General features: G+C 43.0%; 1 pseudogene; it reads left to right on the top strand.

The window, feature by feature from the left end:
• Positions 1-9,081: 9,081 nt before the first annotated feature.
• Positions 9,082-9,199, top strand: LOC126483025 (5S ribosomal RNA; annotated as a pseudogene).
• The last annotated feature ends 2,922 nt before the right edge of the window (positions 9,200-12,121 follow it).

Below are 12,121 nucleotides of genomic sequence, written 5' to 3'. Positions count from 1 at the left end.
GGGAATTAGACTACTAAATGGAGCACTAAAAGAAGTAGATCAGTTTTGCTATTTTATCGGTAAGATGGCCGATGATTGTCGACGTAGAGAGTTTATAAAATAAGGACTGACTATATCAAGATAAATATTTATTAAAAAGACGAACTCTTTTCTGAAGGCACTTGTCTGTAGCGCAGCCTCGTACGGAAGTGAAAAGTAGCCGATAAGCAATGTAAGGAAGAATGTGAAATATGATGTCGCAGAAAAAAGCTACAGATTACATGGTTAGGTCACGTAACTAATGAGAAGGTTCTCAGTCGAACTGGAGGGGAAATTAACTTGCGCACAACTCGACTAAAAGAAGGGATAGTTTGATAAGACATATTCTAAGGTATCGCCAATTTGGTATTGGAGGGAACTTTGGAGGGAGAGGGTAAATAATGGATAGCAAGAGATGAATACAATAAGCAATAACTGTGTTCAGATGGAGAGGCTTATACAGGATGGACCAGCGTGTAGAGATGCATCAGACAGCTCTTCGTACATATCTAAAAATTTCCTTCAAAATCAGTCTTTCCGTGAGAAATATTAAAATTATAATCCTTACATATCTGGCTCAGACAATGTATTGCCAAGTCAGGTCGGTTGTAGACGATTTATGGCGCTGGCAGATTCAAGTATCAAATAAAATTTATTAACAGTCAACCTCGACAGCTCATTCGATAACAGCACCGGTGTGTACATAAATTTTACACTTCAATGGTTTATGACACCCATCACCTAATATCAATTTCGTTTCGTCAACGGTGCAAAATATCTAAACGAAGTTCTCAAATATTACTACGCAGAAGGGCACATAATTTTGTTACATGGCTAACAAACAAGAATTAAACCTTCCGATTGTCGATCTGATAGTGGGAGAAGATTTTTAAAGGCTTGCTAACAGGAGGAGGACAGGTTACAAGGAAATAATGTGGGGGTGGGAGAGAACGAAGATGGGAAGAGATACAGAAAGTAAGCACAAAAGCAATACAGAAGGCGGCTACACCAATGAAGATGTAGACGTCACCAGGACATGGACATGTACCAATAGCAAGGTATTCTATATGAATATCTAAGCAAGTTATTTAATAAATGTATGTGGTATGGGGAGGAAATTCCAGCAGAGTGGAACTTAGCTTATCTAAGTCCCATACATACAAGAAAGTAGTTAGCAACCGTCGTAATATAAGTGTCACAAGTTCAATCAACAGGCTGTACGGGAGGATTTTAAAATCAAGTATGGAGAACATTGTAATCGAAGTGGAAGAACAAAGTGGCTATCGAAGGGGCAGGTCATATGTAGATAACATCTTTACTCACAGACGGATCACGCAGAAGAGACTGTAAACGAAAGTAAGCAGTCGTTTGTTTTTCATAGATCTTATAAAAGCATATGACACAGTAACACTAAAGATATTGTTAGAGATTCTGAGGTGAGGAAAAATGACTAAAAATTATGTAATAAGTATCAGAAGCCTCTACTAGTCGGCAGAATGTGTCAAAGTGGAGAAAGAAATTTCTGGAGAGGCATTCAGAATAACTAAAGGATTCTGTCTCCCGCACCCTTTAAAATGTGTTTTCAGAAGGCACTCGATCTCTTATATAGAAAGTGCATGGGCGTGGGAACTGAAGTAGGAAACCAGTGTATGCTAATGATTAGGTCGTTGCAGCAAACGAAATAGAAGATACATCTTACATGCTCAGAACATATTCTGAGGTTAGGTTTCTAAAACTGATTTTGAGGGAACGGAATATTTGAGATGCGGAGAGGAGGGAAGTTATTCGGGCTTTGGCGTATCAAATTAAAGTGCCAGAACAGTACCCTATCACATGATGCAAGATATGAGAGAGATATCTAACAACGGACAAGGAAGGGAAGAATGGGCATCCAGAAAATAAACCTTTCCTTTGGTTCTCAGAGTTGAGTTTAATGGTTAAAATGTGGCTATACAAATCCATCATGGAACCAGTAACAAGTTATGGAAGTGAGTGTTAGGAACTGACACAAAGAAATAAAAAGAGAGAGCTTTAGAAATAGAGCACTTGAGAAGGGCGTGCATAATTTCGTTGGTTGGTTGATTCGGGGGAGGGGACCAAACAGCGGGGTCATCGGTCCCGTCGGATGAGTGAAGGATACGGATGGAAATCGGCATTGCCCTTTCAGAGGAACCATCCCGGAATTTACCTTAAGTGGTTTAGGGAAATTACCGAAAACCAGATTCAGGATGGACGGACGCGGGTTTGAACAACCGTCCACGCGAATGCGAGTCCACTGTGTTAACCACTGCGCCACTCGCTTAGTACGCAGAATTTCCCCACCTGATCGCCTAAGAAACGAGGAAATAAAACAAAGAACGTAGACCCACTGCCGGCCGGAGTGGCCGAGCTTTCTAGGCGCTATAGTCTGAACCGCGCGATCGCTACGGTCGCAGGTTCGAATCCTGCCTCGGGCATGGATGTGTGTGATGTCTCTAGGTTAGTTAGGTTTAAGTAGTTCTAAGTTCTAGGGGACTGACGACTTTAGAAGTTAAGTCCCATAGTGCTCAGAGCCATTTGAAGCATTTTTTGAAGACCCATTATAGTATTATGGATAGAAGACAGCTAGGAAGGTTAGGGCATGTCAAAAGGACGGAAGCAGACAGGTGGCCAAAGAGAACACTTTCATGGCAACCACATGGAAGGAGAAAAAGACCACGAAAATGGTGGTTAAGGGCTATTCACGAAGCGTTGAGAAATGAGGAACAGAAGACGATGAGTAGTTACATCCAGGCGTTTGGTAACAGAGATATGGGATCTGGCGATAGTTGTAGCACCCCAGCGGCAAAGTGAAGTTAACACTCTCTTGTGTCAATGGAAATGTAGAAGCAAGTATGGTTTCTGTTTAAGAGAACGATATACTGTTTTTTTTTTTTGTTGATTAATTTGAAATCTCTTGCAGTGATGAGTACAGTGATACAACACTCCTTGATGTGGTCATTGAAATACTTCAGAAAGTACTTGAAAAATGTGCTGTAACACAAAAGCAAGGCGCTGGTAGCCGTTATAGCGGTGTAAACAGCGGTAATCGTTTTATTGCGGATAAAGACGGAACCTCGCGTGAGAGCTCCTCTAGGCGGTGTTTACGTAACTCATCCTTTATAGTCAGTCAGCTGTATGGCAAAGGGTACTTAGCGTACCATTCTCATTTCCCTTCTTCCCTGTTTTATTCAAGAATAGACTGGAAAAGAAAGAAAACTTGACGGTAAGACTCCGTACATTTCCCGAGATGTGTGTGAAAGAATGTGATACGTTACCTGACTTCTTGGAACGTATGCGCTCGGTATTTTTGCGGTAATGTTTCGCGTAAAGCATAACGTCTATCTTCGTCTTACTCATGTGTTTCACAAGCTTCTCCGTGATACCCTCAAGCTTGCTAAACGAAGCCGTGACGAAAAGCATCGTTCTTCTCCTTTTATCTGTTTCTGTCTCTGACGAATAACCGGTTAATCGAGGTAAGATATTTATTCCGAGTGTAAATTACGTTTCCTTAGTTCACTTCCAATTTCAGAGGGCCATCTGCATTTCCTTAAACTAGCTTCATGTTGTCGTTGCACTTTTAGTTTCACTGGACGCATGCTGCCACGTATTTTACAGTTGTTACAGCTTCCAGTGTAATATTTCCGCCCATTTATGCTAAAAAAGCTAAATTTCCAGAGTGAATTTTCACTGTGCAGCAGCGTGTGCAGCCGCGCTGGGTAGCCGTGCTGTCTAGGGCGCCTTGCTAAGGTTGGCGCGGCTACCCCCGTCGGAGGTTCGAGTCCTCCCTCGGGCATGGGTCTGTGTGTTTTCCTTAGCCTAAGTAAGCTTAAAGTACATTAAGTAGTGTGTAAGCCAAGGGACCGATGACCTCAGCAGTTTGGGCCCATACGAACTTACCACGAATTTCAAATTTCAGTGTGTGCACTATTTTGAAAAAATTTTGCTAGACTGGGACATTAAGCTGCAACCTCAGTCCTTCACGGACCGTTACTCATTGCAACTGACGCAAAATTCCACATTCACGTCCCGTTCAGCACACAGCTACATTTATTTGTGTTGCGGTTCAACTTCCAGTTCCTGCACCAAAAGTCTATCGTCTACAGTCTTCCTACATTTCGTTAAAATTTTCTGACCTTGCGACGGTTCTGTGTTAAATGATATTATCACCTGGGAATTTGCTCACAGAGCTTCCGACCACCTGATCAGTTACGCAAATTGTGAACCCCGGCACCCGTCAAAAGCGAAATGTTGAGTCTTGACTCTATTCATTATCAACTTTTTAGGTGATTTTTGTCCCACTGCTGCAGTGATACATTACGTAACATGAGGTTCCGGTCGAGGCAGATAATAAAATGGAATTTTTACGTAATTTGTATCCGTGAAGATTATGGATGATGACCGCAAAGGGATTTTTTTGATTGTAAAGGTAGTTTTAGAAGTTTTTGCATTTTGACATAACTGTCATTAAGGAGTGTGACTGAATGAAATTCAAAATGTTTATTTCACATCACAAGCGGTCGTCAAGCCAAGTTCAATGAAACAATAAAATTTTTATATGGTTGCATAACTAGTTTCGAAGCTCTGAGTCGTCATTTTCAATTGCAACCGCAAGTCTGGAAAACTGCATTAATAATTACAACCACACTTGTTTCAAATATTAGGAAAAATACACTAAAACCAGTAAAATGAAGCACAGGCAGCAGAATGATTAATCAACCAAAGATTGTGATAACGTCTTCTTACCCATGTCACTGCCTGTGCTTCAGTTTACAGGGTTTAGTGTATTTTTTTGTAATATTTGAAAGAAGCATGGTTGCAATTATTAATGCAGTTTTCCAGGTTTGTGATTAAATTCGAAAGTGACAGTGCGTCGAATCTAGTTATGTAATCTTTTAAAAAATTCATTGTTTTAGTGACTGATGCTTACCTACGGTTTGTAGTGTGAAATAAACATTTTAAACTTTCTGTAGTTACAGCGTATTAAATGGAACCGTGCGCCTACCGAAATAAAGGCAGCTGTGGGCTCTGATTAATAAGTTCAGGGAAACATTCGACCAGTATATGAATTTCTACCCAATGAAGTTTTGCTGAGATGATGCACCGGTGCCAACGCGCAAGCTTCTTCGCGTGCATTTAGAAACTGGTACCGAAACATCTTCATTGTGGAAGAGAAACTGATGAAGCAGCGTATATAGCTGCAAGTATATTCAGCGAAGGTTATTCACCTATTCTGAAGACCACGAACGTGTTAGGAATCGTCATAGGTACGAACGGTATAAACTTCGCTGAGTTATCCGACAGGTGATGTGTGGCCACTGCGGAGTAAGGAATGTCTGTTTGTTAAAAGAGCCCGGATATAAGAAAATACAGCACCAAACTTAGAACCAGAGCATGGTGCAGGAAGAGGTAAGATTCCTCTATGGTCCTGGGATTGCAGATTAACCGCAAGTTTTGAAACGATTTTTTCTTTCTTTTTGTTGGTTGCTCCACACAACATCTTTCAGCGTGCGAAGTGCTTTAGAGCCTCTACAGATAACCGATTCATTTGACATATTTTAAATGGGAGATGATACAAGGAGTCTTGGCTAGAGTTTTTCTCGAATATTAAATACCTTCTTTAAACATTTGAGCTTTCCAAGAAACTGAAAGGTTTTCAGGTAGCAGTCTTCTTTGAGCCACTTTTAAAAACCCCATCGCAATGGCCTCCAGAATTCATTCTAATTTAAGAATTTTTTATTTTTTTGAGTTTCAGGAATAGTCACGGCTCTGCACGCCGCGAGGCGCGTCCTTTGACAAGAGCTGCAGCTACCATTTTTAATTTTTTACGAGATGAAAATATACTTTTCTTACAGGACTGTACCGTGTGATCAAAAAGTCAGTAGAAATTTGAAAACCGAATAAACCACGGAATAATGTAGATAGAAAGATACAAATTGACGCACATGCTTGGAATGACATGAGGTTTTATTAGAACCTAAAACGTACAAAAGTTAAAAAATTGTCCGACAGATGGCGCTTCATCTGATCAGAATAGCAATAATTAACATAACAAAGTAAGACAAAGCAAAGATGTTGTTCTTTACAGGAAATGCTCAATATGTCCACCATCATTCCTCAACAATAGCTGTAGTCGAGGAATAATGTTGTGGGCAGCACTGTAAAGCATGTCCGGAGTTATGGTGAGGCATTGGCGTCGGAAGTTGTCTTTCAGCATCGCTAGAGATGTCGGTCGATCACGATACACTTGCCCCAAAGCCAATAATCGCACGGACTGAGGTCTGGGGATCTGGGAGGCCCAGCATGACGAAACTGGCGGCTGAGCACACGATCATCACCAAACGACGCGCGCAAGAGATCTTTCACGCGTCTAGCAATATGGGGTGGAGCACCATCCTGCATAAACATCGTACGTTCCGGCATGTGTTTATCAGCCAGGCTGGGGATGATGCGATTCTGTAACATATCGGCGTACCTCTCACCCGTCCGGTAGCAGTTTTGCTGTCCAGCGCCATCTGTCGGACATTTTGTGAACTTTGTTTTTTTTTTCTTGGTTCTAATAAACCCCCATGTCATTCCAACCATGTGTGTCAAATTTTACCTCTCTATCTACATTATTCCGTGGTTTATTAAGTTTTCAAATTTAGACTGACTTTTCGATCACCCGGTATATGTAGTAAAGCGATAAAATCCCCAGTCTGATAAAAACAAGTCTTATATGAAAAAGCTTTCTAAATTTCACACACTTTCCGTGCCTCTAAACCAGAACTTCCCATTAGCAGTAAGCCTGTAGGGTAACGCTTGTTTTTTCGATCAGTGTAAGCTAACTTTAACCTAACTTCTTGTAAAGAAAAGGAAGGGAAAGGAGGTGCAAGAGTAGATGAGAGTGAGAGAAAAGGTGGTCGAGAATTAGGAAAGCGACGCAGTGGCGCTGGACGAGCGCAGGGTGACGCAGCACCCACGCCTCACGTTTGGCTTCGCGGAATGCGGGCCGCCTCGCCAGACGTCGCGACACTTTCCCCGGGACTGGCACCTCGTCTTGTCATGGGTGCAGGCCACACCGCTGAGGCATGAAAACGTTCCGGATTCCGCCGCCGCCGCCGCCGCCGCCGCCGCCGTCGGGAGTAGTGAAAACACCTGTCAATCAGCTTCTTGCAAATGTTGTCACTAATTCAGCGGAGTGGCCGTGCGGTTCTAGGCGCTACATTCTGGAACCGAGCGACCGCTACGGTCGCAAGTTCGAATCCTGCCTCGGGCATGGATGTGTGTCATGTCCTTAGGTTAGTTAGGTTTAATTAGTTCTAAGTTCTAGGCGACTGATGACCTCAGAAGTTCAGTCGCATAGTGCTCAGAGCCAATTCAGCGACCACCTAAGGCAGTGATACACACGAAGGCACTTGTCTTAAACGATGTTGTTCAGATAGTCGTCCGAGAACTAAGCAGACGATGATCACATTTCAGAATTTCACTGTGAAGCATGGTCTGCTATGAAGCCTGTATACTATAATTTTACACTGAAGTCTTTCAGGCCGGTTGTCTTTGATGCTGGTGAATCTTCCGTCTTGTGTGGTCGCGATCCATGAAACTGCCTCCTTCCTTACGTTACGTCCAGAGCCGCGTTGCATATCTTCAGTGGTACCCAACCGATTTAGCGGAACTTGGAGTACAACTCAAGAGGTCCAACGCAGCTCGGGAAGTACAGTCAGAAACAAAAAAGGTTCATGGGCAACTACACTGAAGCGCCAAAGAAACTGGTATAGGCATGAGTATTCAAATACAGAGATATGTAAACAGGCAGAAGGCGGCGCCGCGATCGGCAACGCCTGCATAAGACAACAAGTGTCTGCTGCTACAGTGGCAGGTTATCAAGATTTAAGTCGGTTTGAACGTGGTGTTATAGACGGTGCACGAGCGATGGGACACAGCATCTCCAAGGTAGCCATGAAGTGGGGATTTGCCCGTACAACCATTTCACGAGTGTTCCATGAATATCACACATCCGGTAAAACATCAAATCTCCGACTTCGTTGCAGCCGGAAAAATATCCTGCAAGAACAGACCAACGACGACTGAAGAGAATCGTTCAACATGACAGAATTTCAGCCCTTCCGCAAATTGCTGCAGATTTCAATACTGGGCTATCAACAAGTGTCAGCGTGCGAACCATTCAACGAAATATCATCGGTATGGGCTTCCGGAGCCGAAGGCCCAGTCGTGTACCCTTGATGACTGTATGATACAAAGCTTTACGCCTCCCCTGGGCCCGTCAACACTGACACTGGCCTGTTGATGACTGGAAACATGTTGCCTGGTCGGGTGAGTCTGGTTTCAGATTGTATAGAGAGCATGGACGTGTACGGGTATGGAGACAACCTGATGAATCCATGGACCCTTCATGTCACCAGGGAAATTTTCAAGCTGGTGGAGGCTCTGTAACTGTGTGGAGCGTGTGCAGTTGGAGTGAAATGATACCCCTGATACGTCTAGATACGGCCTAGACAGATGACACGTACCTAAGCATCCTGTCTGATCACCTGCATCCATTCATGTCCATTGTGCATTCCGACGGACAGACTTGGACTATTACAGCAGGACAATGCTGGGACAATTTTCAAGCTGGTGGAGGCTCTGTAACTGTGTGGAGCGTGTGCAGTTGGAGTGAAATGATACCCCTGATACGTCTAGATACGGCCTAGACAGATGACACGTACCTAAGCATCCTGTCTGATCACCTGCATCCATTCATGTCCATTGTGCATTCCGACGGACAGACTTGGACTATTACAGCAGGACAATGCTGGGACCGCAGTCTTGTGATATTGGGTTGGTACATAAGTTGGTAGCGTTTTGCCGTTAGTGTAATAGATACAACAGATACGCATAACAGACACGTTAGGCATCAATAACATATTCTCCTTCATAATTTATAACAGTCTGCCATCACTGACTTTTCAGTTTCGTGACTGTAGAAATCACGTGGTTTTGAGGCGAAGAACTCGTAGAACCTGTTGGGAGCGGATTTACATCCGGAAGCGAAGTTCCTTAGGCAACGGCCTTGCAGCAGTAGTAACACCGGTTCCCATCAGATCACCGAAGTTAAGCGCTGTCGGGCTGGGCTAGCACTTGGATGGGTGACCATCCGGTCTGCCGAGCGCTGTTGGCAAGCGGGATGCACTCAGCCCTTGTGAGGCAAACTAATGAGCTGCTTGATTGAGAAGTAGCGGCTCCAGTCTCGTAAACTGACATACAGCCGGAAGAGCGGTGTGCTGACCACATACCCCTCCATGTCTGCATGCAGTGACGCATGTGGGATGAGGATGACACGGCGGTCGGTCGGAACCGTTGGGCCTTCCTAGGCGTGTTCGGACGGAGGAAAAGAAAAACGAACTTCCTTGAAAACTGTTAGAGAGGGGAAAATGTGAAAATCTGAGGGCGCAAGATCAGGTCAATAAGGTGGGTACGGAATGACTTCCCAACCCAGCTCAGCCGGCCGGTGTGGCCGAGCGGTTCTAGGCGCTTCAGTCGGGAACCGTGTGACCGCTACGGTCGTAGGTTCGAATCCAGCCTCGGGCATGGATGTGTGTGATATCCTTAGGTTAGTTAGGTTTAAGTAGTTCTAAGTTCTAGGGGACTGATGACCTCAGATGTTAAGTCCTATAGTGCTCAGAGCCATTTTGAACCAACCCAGCTCCTCTATAGTGATTTTTGTCAGTCTATCAGAATGCGGGCAGCCCTTATCGTGGAGCAGCATCACTTCAAGCACGCTTCCTAGTCGTTATTCTGCAATACGACTCAGTTGTTGACAACAAATGTCAGAAGTGATGGTTACATCTCGGTGAAGGAATTTGCAGTACACCACGCCTTCACTGTTCCACCATTTCAGGTCACCAGTAACGATATAGGATAGGGATGGCCGGTGTTGTTCAAGAGCCAATTGATGATCAGCAAGCAGAGATGCGTACCCATGGCCACCCACTCTTCTTTGTTATTTGGGCGTAGAGCATGCGGTACACAAACACGCAATTTTCGAACCTTACTCACTGCAAGTAAATGTCACATGGTGGTGGAGTGATCACAGTTCATCACATTTGCCAGTTCACTAGTACTCTGATGTGGATAATTGCGTATTAATGTGTTTAAGCGATCTTCATCAAACACCTAAGGCCTTCCTGAACGTGCAGAGTCACTAATGTCAAAACGACCATCCTTAAACGATAAAACATCTTTCTTGCCACGCTCAATCCAATGGCGTTATCCCTATACACTGTGCAAATATTGCTGGCTGCCTCCGCTACTGTTACCCCTCTATCGAACTCAAGCAGAACAGTATGTCGGAAATGTTGTGGTTTCTCTAATCGACACTCAATTTTCTAGCATTCACAGCCCTAAACACTGTCCCCAAATGACAAAAATGACAATATGTAAACTCAGAGAGCAACAGTGAACTACAAATAAAAATGACGAACGATAAATAAACCCACAGCAACCGGAATACCAACATGCAAAACAAAAACGCTACGAACTTATGATACAACCTAATAAATTGAGAGTAAGAATGTATTTGCCTCAACCTTTACTTAAATGATCAGTTTCATTATTACGTGATAGCTTTCGGTTTATCTACACACATTAAAGAAATACAATAAGGCAGTGCATACTTAATACAATTGCGTTACTTACTGATTATGACTTAGTAACTACATAGATATCTTCCGGTCACGAGATCTATTAAAGCTTCTAGGTTCGTGATAAAAAAGTACATAGAATTACAGTTCTACTTAGTCATGGGAAACGAACGTTCACACAATGACGTCAGCCAATGGCGTTGACATTTTATTTATATTCAAAATTATCCAACATTTATAATGTGTGTGTGTGTGTGTGTGTGTGTGTGTGTGTGTGTGTGTGTGTGTACAGCATGAAGTTACTACGTTACTATTCTTGCTTTGGGAACACATTTTAGAGAGAAATGTTATGTACAGCTCAGTGGTTAACAAAAGCACATCAGCGTCAGTTTCCAAGGTGCTAGCCTCGATGGTGTAAGTCTCAAATTTCTTCAGGGAACGATTTACTTGTTATAACCTCGCCTGTCGACATCTCATAACGTAGCGAGAAGCCTCATCCTACCGTGCTGTGTGACACAACGGTCGTAAGCGGACTTAAGTGCCGAAAGAAATGTTAATAGCAACTAAACCCAGCACGACACACGAGCTAACGTGGAAAAGGCCACGCGCTAGCCTCAGAAGATAACTGTGAGCCAGAGACAGTTCACGTTACACTGCGTTTAATAATCACAGAATATGGGTTCGATCGAGTGACCTGACGCAGTGATTAATTAAGATACTGGTTGCGCACGAGAGAGTAATGCGTTTTCAAATCATCACCGTTAATCCCACATTTTCAGGTTACCCTAAATAGATTAAAGACATTGGATTTTTCATGATAAAATCTTCTGAGTCATTAGACTGTGTCACACTCATTGTTCGACGTTTCGATCTTCTTCAGGATTCCACTGGTGTCCCTGGATGGCTGAACACTCCCGAGCAGTGGAGAAGAGGTATGTGACGAGGCCTAACGACTCTGACGATTTTATCATCAATGATAACGGCCAGGAATGCGTGAAAGGAGCACACCTTCTCCTTGGTAGAACCTAACACCAAGGGCAATATGCAGTAGTGGTCATAGGAGTCAAACAGGTCGTAATAAGACTAGATTAGATTAGATGAATACTAGTTCCATGGATCATGAATACGATATTTCGTAATGATGTGGAACGAGTCGAATTTTCCAATACATGACATAATTAGGTTAATTTAACAACATACTTAAGTTAATATAACAACTTTATTTTTCGTGTTTTTTGTTTTTCTTTATTTTTTATTTTTTAATTTTTTTTTATTTTTTTTAATTTTTTTTAAATTTATATCTAAAAATTCCTCTATGGAGTAGAAGGAGTTGTCATTCAGAAATTCTTTTAATTTCTTCTTAAATACTTGTTGGTTATCTGTCACATTTTTGATACTATTTGGTAAGTGACCAAAGACTTTAGTGCCAGTATAATTCACCCCTTTCTGTGCCAAAGTTA

Source organism: Schistocerca serialis, chromosome 5 (assembly GCF_023864345.2).
Source record: "Schistocerca serialis cubense isolate TAMUIC-IGC-003099 chromosome 5, iqSchSeri2.2, whole genome shotgun sequence".
Classification (NCBI taxonomy): Eukaryota; Metazoa; Arthropoda; class Insecta; order Orthoptera; family Acrididae; genus Schistocerca; species Schistocerca serialis.
The sequence above is the reverse complement of the archived record's forward strand: the minus strand, read 5'-3'. Positions and strand labels throughout refer to the sequence as shown.